The following is a 12,471-nucleotide window of genomic DNA, read 5'->3' on the forward strand; positions in this document are numbered from 1 at the left end:
CCAATTCTGAATGAATTAAAATCATATTTCATATTTCATTCAATATATAAACAGCATATTGTAGCCTACATAATCAAACGTACCTCGAATTGAAAAATAATTTAGCATAAGCGATCTGTCTGAGAATAACATTCACCACATCATTGTATTTAAAAAGCTGTTTTTCAAACACTCTCTACGCACACATTCAATTTATTGGCATGTGCTGCAAACAGCCTCGTTCGTGTTTTGTCTCCAGCTTGCACACATTCATTTTTCTCCGCGCTGTGAGACTTAGATGTCTTTAATCATGATTCCTTTGACTCTATGTTTGTCTTCATTTTGCCATCCTGTTTCCTTTCATTTCATGTTTCCCTTAATCCAACTTCTTGATTCACCATCTTTAATCAGGTCACAAAATGATTCTAGATTCTAGAACTTTTCATCATATTCCTGTATAATATTTTCAACTGCGCTATAAACATTGATTTGAAAAACCTTATTCTTATAAAAACGAAGATAAACCATTCAGCTGCAGAAAAAATAAGAGACAGTTTTGACTTTAGTCCACATTTCTGGATGTATTGTGTCAATTTTTGAACGGATCCTAAAATACCATCCAAAAACATTAATATTGTGTTGTTTGGTATGTGTATGTGTATGTGTCAGCATCATTCCAGTGAATACCCATGACTGTGCTATAGAATCAATACATTAAAAGTACACTACTCTAACGCATTTGCCATTTTGTCCACTTCTCAAACCCCTTTTCAGTTCACAAGAATCTTAAAAGCATTCATCTTACATGTAAATGTCCAGAACCCCGGTCCCAAATGTTATTGAACTAAGGCACATGCCCTCTCTGAGCTCTAATAGGTATGTTTTAATGCTTTATCGTGTTACGTTTTCTTTCATCTCCATTGTTTTGTAGTCATTTAATGAGAGACTTCTTGGTAAATAAATAAGGTGCCCATGAGAGTATTTTTCCAAGCCAGTGTGATTCTTAAAATTGGCGACAAATTGGACCTTTCGGTGATTGCAATACACGGGGGAGTTGAATGAATTTGAATTCAATTCAATTTAAATTGATGGCTGTGTGCATGTGAGGACAGAGGAGCAGTTATCTGCATTCTTGGGGCCACTGTCAAAGTCGTGACAGTAATTGCTTTTGCCTTCTTTTAAGGTTTCAACCATCATAGACTATGTGCTCAAAGAAGAGCTTATTGTCACATCCCTTCATACCCTAAAAATTATTTCCTGTTATCCTTGTGATATTGACCCATGCAAAGAAGGTCATTCAACTGTTTTTTTTGCATTTTAATTTGTGTGATATAACATCCGATGCGCTTTTAATATTTTAATTAAAGGGCAGTTGGACTTTACTCTACACTAAAGAAATAGTTCCCACATCAGGACCATATTGGCCCTCGCCTTGTGGGCTCTCAAAGGGACAGTTTACAAAAAGATGAAAATTGTCCCTTTTGTCAAGCTTGCTCAGCTGATCAGTGCCAACCAATAGTGATACAACACATACTAGACTGTGTCCTATTTAAGTTGCCTTCTTACAGCTCCTCTTACAGCTGTTCAGCTTTCCTGTAGCTAAGTGGTAAGAGCATTGCGTTAACAACGCAAAGTTGTGGGTTGGATCCCAGGGGATTGCAGAGACCTATGTAAATCGCTTTGGATAAAAGCGTCTGCCAAATGCCTAAATGTAAATGTTCAGCTGTGCAATGATCAAAACCCACCCCCTTCCCCAACTCCTCCTCACCCAACTCCATCACCAGGTATCCTGTATGCATTTCTATTTATCAGGTATGAATTCGTCATAGCATGTGCAATTCCTTCAACCATAAATATTGCTGTTGTTTAAATCTTTGACGGTAGTGGTTCTAATAGAACTGCATGTTTTAGTTCAGAAGTACGAAGAAATGATTATCGGTTTAAACAACATAAGTACATGTAAATACTGACAAACGCTTAAAGGTTATTGCATCTATCTTTTAAGTCATTTTTTTATTTTAAAACAACTGTCATAAACAATTGAAGTGATGAAATTTCAAGATTTCAAGCTTGTTAGAGATCACATCAGTAACTAATGAGACATCCCTATGTACTTTCCCTTTGGAGTTCTCTGATTATCCTTCTCACACCATCTCATCTCAGTTGGAATGTGCTATGTGTTAGATTTTCTATTTCTCTTTCATTATATAGTATAATTAAGCACATGGCCCATGCTTCAGCAGATCAGAAAACCAACGAATCAGGTGAACTCTCTGCATGTGACTGCGTTTATTCACATATGCTGACGGGTGTTTGGAAGACAGGGTTTTTTTTTGTTTGTTCACAGACTTAGCTTCACCATTTCAAGCTTGGTTGAGATTGCATCATGCATGTGTCAACTGCTTGTGCTTCTCCCTTTGGGATTCTCTCGTACACTTTCACGTCATCTCATCATCTAGAGCTTTTTTGTTCGTTGAATCGCAGCGGTTCAGAATGATGTTTTCACCACTATGTGTTGTTTGTCTAGACAGCATGCCATACAGTGGGTGTTGATCACTGGGTACAAAACCTACCCCTGCTAGCCAGGGGAGTAAAGTTCACAATAAAATATATTTTTAAAAGGTAAAGTTTTTTTGTCAAATGTAGTGCGAACAGTCAAGTAAACCGATAATGACAGAAGAGAAAAAGAGACGGACGATCGGATAAAACGCTCATTCTAGGCTAATTCATGGGTCTAGGCGTGATCTAATGTTTATTAAATTCTGTTCATTTCGACAGGACTGCCTCTGCCTCCACATACTTGCCACGGTTAACAAATATTTACCTTTGGGGGGAATGGGAGAGCGAGCTCGTCATCTTTCACATGTGGCTTCTTTCTCTTCTGCTCTTGTTTGGCGACGCAGTGGAGTGTGCAGCAAAGGCTCTCTGTGCAAACATTTTCCCTTGAATTCCTGTCTGCGCTGTCATCTACCGTCGCCTCTCATTTGAGTCTCTCTCTAGAGTAAATACTCTTCAAGAAGTTCGTCCCCGCAGATGCGAAAATCAGACAATGTGAAAAACAACGAGGTACCTTTGAGGACGGATCTCAGAGACCCACCCAGCAGGAGGCGTCTATTCGACGTGTTTTTCTCCACCAACGGTTGTAAACACTGTTGAATATTCAAGCCTCACGGGGAGCGTGTTAAAAAATGAGCTATGTAAGAAACTTCGGCATGACTTTTATTCTGCCCTTTAAAAAAAAGATACTGCAAGCTTGACTATGAAATCCAAATCTTCTTTATTGCCCTCATAAGAAAGGGCAAACAATTTATACGAAGCGTAAAGCATCAGCCATTTGTGCCCTGATATTGTATTTTATGGTTGAAACTGCTGCAATGTCAAAGAAATAATTCATCCAAAAAATAAAAATTCTCTGAACATTTACCCGTGTTCGCGTTCTTCCACAACCATTTGACTTCTTTGTCTTTGACTAAAAAGGAAACATTTTAAATAATACTATCCACTTAGTATTAATGATCTCTTTATGGGATTCATTTCCTATTCGGCCTGGCAAAGTCTCTTCGCGCCTCTATTCTGTGGCACATCCACCTGAGAGACGCTAAATAATAAAACAGTAAAACAAATAATGCAAGAGTTCAGATGCACCATGGCATGTAGGTTGAATCGATTTCCTGCGATTGCTTGCCATTCTTTTTTGTTCTGATGCAGAGGGGTGGAAACCTGCATGTCAGAGTAATGAGTCTTTTATCAATAGCATCCAATAATTGTTTTATGAAAAACGTTGGTTTTGCCTTTACACTTTTTAGTCACGTGGATAACCTGAGTGTAATGTTTAACCACATAACCGTCCTTCGCACTTAAGTCGAATTTTGAGCTGCATGGTGTTAAAAGCTGAAACAGATACTATGTTTCTGAATATAAAACAATTCTTCACAAGATAAAGCACATCCTCCAACACAAACACACTTAGCACCTTCAATTGTGTGTCTTTAAGCTCCATCTGTTAAGAGTTAAGAGACAGGAGTGGGCTGGAGTCCATTTATTATATATGATCGGCCAGACTACAAGACTACACGCTAACAAGGCAAATGTATCCGTCTCCTCTGTTCCTAATGATATATAATGGAAGCAAATTCTGTCCAATACAAAACTCAATCACCAACAGGTTTGTTTAGTTGCCAGGTCACAGAATATTACAGACCAAACCTTTAAAACTTTGTAAGTCTGCTTGTCAACATTTCCACATTTAAATATCTATACGTGAACCCTTCACTGTAAAAAATTCTGCCGTAATTTGACGGTAAAATACTGGCAGCAGGGTTTCCAGCTGCGAACCGTAATTTTACGGTTTCACTCATTTACGGCTTTCTGTAAATTAACGGTAAAATCCTGGCAGCAGGGTTTCCAGCTGCGAACCGTAATTTTACGGTTTCACTCATTTACGGCTTTCTGTAAATTAACGGTAAAGTACTGGCAATATGGTTTCCAGCTGCGTACCATCATTTTACAGTTTTATTAAATAGCATATTTTCAGTAAAATACTAGCAGCAGAGTTTCTGAATGAATGCTTTTTATTTAAATAAATTAAACAACAGACTGGCAAAGATGAGAAGAGGAACCATAAAATTAACAAACAGATATGTTGTGCATAAAGAACCCAGTCTATAGACATATTTAAACAGATAAAAATTTATTATTATTTCTCCATAAACAGATACTGTGCAAAAAGAACAGTCTATAGACATATTATCTAAACTTCTTAAACAATAGAAAACATTGTATTATTAAACCTTGAATGGGCAAAGAACTTTCCACCATCTGTGACCAACTTCACATGCTGGTAGTCTGAAAGATAGGAAAAAAAACTTTAAGCAGAGTATCTATAGAAGGTATCTCTAACCCTACTCTTGGAAAGCTACAGTCTCGCCACGGTGTTTAAAATGAATGAAATGTGCACTGTGTGTCGATGGTCACGTCAAACAAGTTGCCCCAAAAATTAACGCAGACTTGTTGCATGATGATGCTCTGCTCGTGTAACTTGTGAATTTTCGTGTAACAGCCACGACTATGCTGATCCATGAGAAAGACAATGGAGCTCAAAATTATAAAAACGCGGTGTGTTCAGCAACACAGAGTACATTACTTAATAAAACGGCCTGCTTTTATAACAGAATGCAATTCAGTAGAGAGGCAACCTTTGGATTAACTGATGAATATTTTTACTCACCACCTTGCCGGTCTTCTTGGAGACCTTTCCTCTGCAGGTATTGGAGACTCGTTCTGGTTTAATTCCAATTAAGCGTCTAGGTTCAACAACTTTTCACAGAATACAATAACCATTTGTTAATCATTCTGATTGAAGAATTTATATACACTAAACAGTGAAAGGATGGAAAACTCTTAGAGGTCGTACCTTTGAAGAAATTCTTAAGTGCAACAAGCCTCCTCCTGATACTGCAGATGGAAGATGTACACTCAAATATAATACGGCCCTCTAGACTAAGCATCCATCTTACAACATTTGCCTGCCCTCCAATGTCTAAAATGAAAAAAAAAACATTTACATTATAATTTTAATGAACTGCCTTTGAGATTGCTTCATTTGAACAACCGGTTACCGGTGACACTAACCGAGCATAATCAGACGAGGACTGGCAGGTAGAATGAGTGTCTTCTCAACATCAGATGAAGATGCAGTAATCTGTAGAGAAAACACAATACATGGAAAAACATCAAAAAATTACTTCAATACAGAAATTTTAATAAATTACTAGTGGAAAGAAAATGCATAAAACAAGTCCATCTTCATGTTCCTGAAAACGGGACCGCTGAAGATTGATAAGCAGGTGGGCCATCTCTGTGTTATCCGTCTGGGACAGAACAGTCTTCATTCCTCCCGTCTCTAATGTGTGATTTAAGGTGCATATAAAAGGTCCTTCAGAGTTTACACCTGACTTGACACAAAAAAAACATTAGATGTTAATTCAAATAAGGTCACTGACACAGATCGGATAACAGTGAGTTACTTATTGCAAACAGGCACAATTAAACCTGACATGGGAAACATGCATATGTCTCAGAAATGCAGGTGTAGTACTACATATGTGTCCACAAAGCTTGCAAAAAAACATTGCTTATCCTTAACACCACGAAACAGCACAAGTCTGAATTTCATTCATTTATATCTGGAGGGATTTAACGTTACCTCAGGTAATAGTCACTTTACGGCAATTTACCAAGCCTTCTTGGTCTAGCTAACGTACAAAAGCATACCACACATGTAATATATTGCGCTAACACACACAAAACTGTATTTTTTACTTTATTTGAAGTTATTAAGTAAATTATTATGTTATATATCGACGTTGTACTGCATGCGCTTATCGCCAATTTAACGAAGCAAACCACCAGTCTACTGTACCGTATTTGCAACAGAACGTGTGTGTGGAGACACAAAACTCATTTAATAATCAAACTTGAATCCCATGAATTTCTTCAGACGAGACTTGAAATGAAATGTATGCAGCTACGAAAACCGCGAGGTGTCACACTGACTAGAATTCATTCAGCAGGTCCGCCACTGACTCTTGTGCTGCGGAGTAAGAACCCGAGCGGCGGGGGAGGGGAGAGCAACTAGACTGGTTTAGTTCCCATGATCGACTACCTTGTAAATAGCTTCAATTTGAGATTGAATCTGTAACGTTTCTACTACAACTTTTAGTCAAGGAGTGTCGTTGAATTATCTAACAGTTTCCCCCTTCCGCACCGCTTCTGATGCTCGTCAGTGGTGGCCATTTGAGAACTCTCTGGTTTGTGTGTCAGTCTAGGTAATTCGCGCCACGCAGCTCAGTCAAAATATATAAGTTTCGAAGCGCAATATAATAAAATAATAGATAAATACAAATAAAAACACTTACCTTGACAGTGTCTTGGAAGATATGGCCGTCTCCTGGCGTACTCGTGTTCTCGTTGACTTGTAAAAACGTCATCCGTAAATTAGCTAACGTTAGTTGCGCAAGTAACGTTACTGTTGTCATCGAGCCAAGAGCTTCAAAATATGACTGTTTTGTGTAACAAAATGTAGTTTTGAGAGTTGTTTAGACGAGAATGTATGTGTATAAAGTTCAGATCTGCTGTCGTTTAATAAAGATAGCGTCTATTAAAAAATTTGCTCCAACTGTTTCGGACAAGTGAGTCGATTTCACTTATGCACCCCGCCCAACGCAGCCTCACCTCGGCAAGTCTTTCTTAAAATCACCGCTGGCTGTGATGTCTCTGTTAAAGGGTGTATTTTTTATGAATACATTCTGAGTTATCATACCCGTTAGCCTTTCTCTTCCAAACTTTATTTCTATATCATCGACTGTATTTGTCTGAGGATCATCGATACTTTAAGGTTGAGTAAAACATGGGGTCATTTTGTTTCACCCCTGAAAAAACCCTTTAAATAGGGGATTTAATTATGTTATCCCTTTAATTATTTGTCCATGGGGAAATTGTTTTAACTGAGGGCAAAGTTAAATTGTACAACTTGTATATTTCTTACTGTGCAAACTTATTTTACTTTGTAATAAAGGATTGTGTAAATTATCACAGTAATGTTTTGAATTACTCTGTTTAAATGTAAATCCAGACTAAATAAAGATTAACTCTGATTGCCTTTGTTTGCTATACAGCTCTTTGCGGTTAAATTCCGTAAACAGATTTACGGTTGAATGTTCTAATTTTACTAGCGAGTAATTAATTTACAGATCAATGGCTGTAAATTAACATTATTAAACCGTTTTTTAAAAGAACAGTATTTTGCCGTTAAAATTGGCCGTATTTTTACGGTAATATTTTACAGTGTTTCATTGAATTTTTTCAGATGCAGCACCATTTATAGCGTGTCGTGGACTATGCAGATAAGAAATATATATATTATGGAACGAAATCCTGTTACAAAAAAAAAGATGTGCCGCTTTGATACATTCCTTTTATTAGATCAAAAATCTTCAAATGTCACCAGCCCTTTGAAGTACAGATAAAATATATACGTATATTCGGTAGGCTGTACATTTAAATGTCATCTGCCCTTGTTGTCATGTTGGTTCAGGATGAAGATATATTTATAATGGCTGTCCCAGCATACATAACTGGGAGGTATTTGTTTGTATGATTTAGAAAGAATTCTCTGTGGTTGAGTTTATAAGGCCTGCTTTATTAAAAACATCACTTTAACACTAGTAACATTAGGCCAGGGCATCTCATCATGACTTCTCAATCCGAATGTACTTTTAAACAAATATCCCCAACGTAGGGGTCAAATTGCCTGAAGAGATATATTTATTCAAAAATACAGTAGAGTCACCTTGTTGCCCTTCACGTGGTCAGACAAAGCCTGGATGACAATTTCTTGCCATTAATAATTAAGTGCATGCTTTTAGATAAGTGAGAAATAAAATGCCCAAAGCCTGTGCAGCTGGCCTGTAGAATTTCTCAGATTTTTCATTTTGCAGCCATCAATAATTCAGCTGTGTCAGCAAAGCAAAGTCTAAATATTTTATGGAGGCTTTGTCAAATTCTGCCCCAAAACCCAGCCCATTAAGTAACGGCAGATGTAGTGGCTTCAGAACGATCATATTTGCAGAGTTTGTTCAGCCACATGCTACATTTGCTGCACAGCCTTGTTACAAACATCCCACAAAGCTTCTCACACCCCTCTCCACCTAATCTGGTGAGACCAAATTGCCTGCAGTCTGTTTATTTTCGTGTGCATTTATTTTGTGGGAATTTTTGAACCACTAGATGACACCACTGGGACCTATTCTCCCGTGTTAACTTGTTAGTTGCTCTGTTTGGGTTTTTACTGCAGGGTCTGTTGCATATATTTTTTCTTATTAAGTCGCTTTTAGCTGCTAGTGTCGAATAAAGTTTGTTAAAATTTGTATTGAATGAAGTCAAAACTTCATGTTAAATTGTTAAAACATCTATATACAGTAGTATGTGTAAGTGCAGTATGCACATGTGAGACATATGACTTGGGACGTAGCTTGATTTTTCAAAACATAAAACACAGAATTGTACAGTTTTTCATGCCCTTAAAACTGTAATTTCACAAAATTGTTCTGTTTTATTAACAGATTTTCACATATTTTTTAAATGCAGTCAAAAAACATCAAATTACAGAAAAAGACTGCAAATTTCCAAGAAGGGCTGGAAAACTGGATCTTTGGTATATATTTGGCACGCCAGCTGTCAGAAAACGTCCCTTTTTTATTGGATTACAGAAAAAGACTGCAAATTTAGAAGAAAAACATGTAACATTTTCATTTGAAAATGGAAATAAAAATGTCAGTTTTTTTACAGGTGTAGGTTAGGTTAGGTTAGGTTTCATTCCTGGAAATTACTAATCAAAATAATAATATAATAATTTTGCAAATTGATTTAGAAGTAGTCTGCTTTGTGCCCATTCACTGGGGGAATACTGTAGCTGTAAAATGAATTATTTCTAAACTGGCTGCCTACCAAGGCAAAAAGGCAGCTTGAACAGAGCGAAGCCTTTATGAATCCAAATACAACATACAGGAACACGATGTTCTGGTTGTGTTCACCCTCAGTTACCAACCTGTGCAACATTTGCTTTCGATTAAAGGTTTTCATGAGTGTGTGTCCATCTGGTAGCAACAGAAGTTTTACACGCAACAGTTAACACAAGTCTGTAATCATCCTGGAGGAAAATGGAAAGCATCAAACCACAAGTGCAACAGCGGAGGTATCGAGTGCAAGAAGCCAAGTATCTTGCTGTAACAGAGACAGACCACAACAAGTTCGCTCATAACCAGAATGCTGAATGATTAAATCCACAGCAGGTGTTTTAGGTCCTCTTCCACCAACTGGAATCCAAGAAAAGCAAACCGAATGAACTATGTTGGCAGTACCGACAGACCTGAGGCCCACAACTCATCATTCTAAGATCTCTCAAATGGCACCTGTCCTAGAGTGGGGAGAACCAGGTAATGACATTCATACACTGTAAAAACATCCATTAAAAAAATGAAATTTTATGTCAGCTGGATTGACCGAAATATGCCGTAAAATAATGTTCTTTTCCTGTAAAATTACAGGACATAAGGATATGTAAGAAATAGTACTTTTTTAAGTTTTGATCGTATTTCAAATACAAACTGTTATAAAAAGGGCGCAGCTGGGGCACCAGAAGTCAACTGTAAAATGATGTTTTTTCCTGTAATATTCCCTGTTTTTCTTTTGAGGTTTTAGACTGTATTTCAATTCTATACAATTACGAGTTATCCATCAGTCATCAGGGCCTTCTGTTCGGTTTTGCCAGGCAAGAATGGAGGAAGATGTTCAATGCGAGATTCAGGCTGTAGAAGAGATTCTGATAGGCAGCATTACACTATTCACATTTTAGTTCTGAGATGTAATATTATGTGAATATTAGTTGTCCGAAATAACATAAAATGATTACAGAAAAAGTGGTATAGTCGATGTTTGTTCTATGATGTATAATTGGCGTAACTTCATTTGTTGCTGTCAGATTAAAACCTCAAATCTCCATTTTCATTGTGTTTTCAGAAATCACAACTATTGATCACTTTTTATGTTTATCTGTGTGTTCTGCGACAATCTTATCAACTTTGAAAACACACAGTGTTTCATTATTGAAAAATGCATTTATTTTAATTTCATGCCGTTGCAGTTTTGGAGATACAACATTTCATGTACAGTATATGTTATAATGAAATATAATTATATCATTTAAAATGTTAATATAAAACTGTAACATATGTACCGGCAGAAAAAGGGTAAGAGACCATGTCAGAGACCATTTTCAGTTTTTTCTGAATTTACTATTTATAGTCATGTGCGTGGGTAAAATGAACATTTTTGTTTCATTCATCTACTAACAATATTCTATTGTTAATTTTTGCAGAAACTGGAGAAACAGTTCAAAATAATTAAAACCTCAAATACGGCAAAGAAAACAAGTTCACTTTTAAGTAATACAACAGTAATATTTGTTCATAGGAAAAGTTCAATAATGATTCATTTTCATGTGATAACCTGGATTTTCTCAGTTTCATGTGTCTTGTCATGCTGTCAGTCTTTCGCATTGCTTTTATGACTCTATATCACTCCTATATTAATTCATTCAACTGGACTGGAATGACGACCAATACATCTAGAAACGCTGAACAAATGAGCATTTGGAATGGTCTCTACAGTCATTTTCTGTCCATGTAGAATACCTATAATTTAACATGTTAAAATGTCAAAATAACATTAAAATATAAAACAATAAAATATATGTCATTAATACAATATATAAAAGCATTCTGCATTAAAAGCAATAAAACATTATTTACAAATATGTGAAAGTTTGTGTGAATGTTGGGCTATAAGGTTTCTTTGTCTTTTGAATTTACATTTAGGCATTTCACGGATGCTTTTATCCAAAGCGACTTACATTGCATTATCCTATACATTTTAGATAGGTATCTGCAATCCCGGGAGGGAGGGAGGATGTGCGAGAGCCACTGATCTGTCAGTCTGATGAGTGCAGTGGAGACTGACCACCAGAGATCAGCTCCTCAGAGGTAAATAATGATCTCAGACTACTCAGGCAGCGAGTTTCAGCTCACTGAGCGTCAATGTGCAGGATTTAAACTCTCTACTCAGGGCTTCTGTAAACTCTAAACATGAGATAAAAGACCTGGTCTGGCTGTTTTGGTGCTTGATAAAGGCCCCTTCCATAAAGCACTGTATTCAAATTCATGTTCCTTCTGCAATTATGATTCTGATGCAAAATAAAGTGTATACTGGCGATATATTATGAACTCATGTTACATTACTTCAGTATACATATGACTATGTCAATACATAAAAAATGGTTATTTGTGAAAGGAGATAATATGACAGGAACATTTCCTTTGAAGGCAAAGGTGACTACCTTCATATTTTACCTTTTTCGTGCTAAAAATAAATGATTGAGCAACGATTTAAATGATTCATGTGTTCTTTGTAGTGGCAAACACTGTTAAAGTTACAATCCTCAATTCTCAAAGCCATTTCAAAATGCAGGAGTTTTGGAATCCCGGTCATACATTTTGAGGATGGCTTTACTGTCAAGTGTAACTCAAAAACATAAAGCTGTTTGTTTAACTGATGTCACAGGAGGTTTGATCAAACTATTACGCCCGAAGCATGGTAAAAAAAGAGGTTGTTTACGTTTGTATGCCTGTGTAATTGAGGCTTTGTCTGTTTATTATTTTATGTAATGTTTACAGAGCTTTACACTTTAGAGTATTAAGTGAAAATCATATTGCTGTCTTGGCTATAGCCACCAGACGGTAAAAGGAATTGTTCTTAAGAGATTTTACTCTCATCCAAACAACCGCACTTTACTAAAGACCTAATCAGAAATGATATCAAAAGTCAGCAGTGCTCGATATTGTTCGTATAGTCTCAGTAACTGAATTATGATTTCCC

The 12,471-nt window shown here is 36.7% G+C and overlaps 1 long non-coding RNA gene across 1 annotated transcript; it reads right to left on the reverse strand.

Moving 5' to 3' along the window:
• Positions 1–4,652: 4,652 nt before the first annotated feature.
• Positions 4,653–7,714, reverse strand: LOC306891146. The gene is made up of 5 exons (XR_013786326.1): positions 6,897–7,714; positions 5,611–5,933; positions 5,393–5,518; positions 5,207–5,282; positions 4,653–4,824 (listed from the first exon to the last, which is right to left on the reverse strand). It is a non-coding gene; the product is annotated as an uncharacterized lncRNA (long non-coding RNA).
• Positions 7,715–12,471: the final 4,757 nt, after the last annotated feature.

Source organism: Barbatula barbatula, assembly GCF_947034865.1.
Source record: "Barbatula barbatula genome assembly, chromosome: 2".
NCBI lineage: Eukaryota > Metazoa > Chordata > Actinopteri > Cypriniformes > Nemacheilidae > Barbatula > Barbatula barbatula.